This window comes from Cynara cardunculus (assembly GCF_001531365.2).
Source record: "Cynara cardunculus var. scolymus isolate 2C chromosome LG 7, CcrdV1, whole genome shotgun sequence".
Lineage (NCBI taxonomy): Eukaryota > Viridiplantae > Streptophyta > Magnoliopsida > Asterales > Asteraceae > Cynara > Cynara cardunculus.
In genome coordinates this window covers 5,689,091-5,691,585 of record NC_037534.1, presented here as the reverse complement: position 1 = coordinate 5,691,585, position 2,495 = coordinate 5,689,091, and positions in this window count along the sequence as shown.

The window sequence follows — 2,495 nt, the reverse complement described above, 5'->3', positions numbered from 1 at the left end:
CTCAATGATCAATCTAGGAAACTTCATCCTTCTGCTTACTTACTCCTATAAATATATATGATGTATTAGGGATTGTTTGGCAGTTGTTGAATTATTTAATGCAGAATGATTAAGAGTCTCTCATGATATAATGCAAAATGAAATATAATTGTTTGATAATTGTTTACAATGAAATTATGACGCTTAATGGTTAAGGGAGATCTATGATACAAAATCATTCAAAGGGTTTTAGAACCATTAAAAGACAGACTTTTTTTTCAAACAAGATTCACATCTTAACAATTCAGATATTGACTCTTTAATGAATCTATTAAAAGATAAACAAACAACCCCTTATAATTTTTTTATCAATAAATTAAATTAAAGGTATTTGGTTCGATCGATTTATAAAAATTCTTGTGATAGAAATTAATAATGTTGAAAACAAAAAATTATTCCTCCAATTTATTTAACTATTTTTAAATAATACTCATTGTATTATATTAAATTAAACAGCAGTAATTGTTTCCTTTCTCATTCTGATTAATTCATAATACCATTAATCAAACATCCTTATTAATCTATCGTAATTCCATAGCCATATATAATTTCAGACTTTATAAGTATAAACCATTAAGTTATATAGATAGAGAGAAGGGAAAGTTTCAAATATACACCATTGAATTGTTACAAACCTTATAAATCTAATTTCCATATTTTTAAATCAGTTAAAAATACAAACCATGTAATTATTACATATCTTATAAACCAATCTCAACCATCCAAGTAGATGATCAATGGTGTAGATTAAACCGGTTCCTAAATTTACTATCAACCTTATCTTTAACTAATTTAGTACCTTCAGATTTCAAAATAAACAAATTGATGGCTCATATTCGTTTTTTAGGGTTTATAACAATTACATAGTTTGTATTTAAAAATCTCTCTTTGGCATATATATATATATATATATATATATATATATATATATATATAATGGATGATTGATTTATAATTAAAGATGGGGACTGAAAATCATTTGGGAAAAGAAAACATATCAAAAAATGATTCGTCCAACTTTTGCCACCATTTAGAAAATATCTTTCTACTATTTCCCATATATTCTCACTTCATTTTCTATGATTCTTTAAACCCTTTTCATCTCCTCAACCATCATCCACTCAAAACCTCTCAACATCCATCATTTATACGCATTCATTCTTGAGTATTTCCTACACAAGACGACGTTTCTTTCCTTCTCAAGATAAACAAGAAAAGGAGAGCATTTTTAATCGCATTAAAAAGATCAAGGAATACGTTTCCATAAACAGTTACTTTATGTGCGTGTGTGTGTATATATATATATATATATATATGCAAGGGTTCAAACGAAAACATGTTCATTTTATGAAAATGAGAACATACTTTTAATATAGTTAATCACATATGATACACAAGTGAAACTAGCTATTAAATCAAAGACCCTTTGGCATGACCTTGCAGGCCAAGTCAACCACGCACCACTATGACCACGCTATTCACATGTGATATGGTGTTCACGATGTGATATTATAATCCATCACATGTGATACTAAATTAAAGATACGGACAACCTTTGGCACGACGAAGGTCGCAGGCCAAGTTGTCTGCACACCATCAGGTCCCTCATGTGTATTATCACATGTGGTAAGAGTGGTTTTGCATTTTCGTTCGTTTGAACCTCCATCTATATATATATATATATATATATGTGTGTGTGTGTCCAAAATCATATAAAAACCTTCTATATGTTATAAACTCTATGAACCAATATTAATTAACCACACATTTTTAGTTTCGGTAATTATATAATTAATTATACTAGTTACCTTATCAACTATTTCCTAAAAAAAACTTAATTATTATTTTGCTTTTGAAACAACAGTAGTTTTATTTAACCAATGAAACAACAAATATGTTGATATATTTTGTTAATACACTGTTGTTTCATTTGATATGTTTTGATAAAACAATATTGTTTCACCAATGAAACAACACTTAAGATTGATCTCTTCTGAGTATAATTTCGTTTCACCAACAAAACATTACATCCATCAGGTGATTTCAAATGAGAAAAACTGAGTTCATGGAAATGGTTGATAAGGTGATTAATATAATTAATAAGATTATTATAAAATTTTAAAAAAACATACGTTCAATACTGATTTATAACGTTTGTAACATAGAAAACGGTTTCTATTTGATTTACTCCTTACATTTACGAATATTCACATTATAATTATACTTTAAAGAAAGAATAACAAAACCAAAGTCAAGAATCGACTCCAACAAGTGTACAATCAATTGAATGTTAAATACAAAGTTGTGACATGAATAAATTCTAGAATAACTTTAATAATGATGATATATGTGTACTAGTTATTTATATGCCAATTGTTGCTTTAATAATGCTATATTCATTGCAGCATTTATCTTGTGTTTGAAATATATATATATATATATATATATATATATAT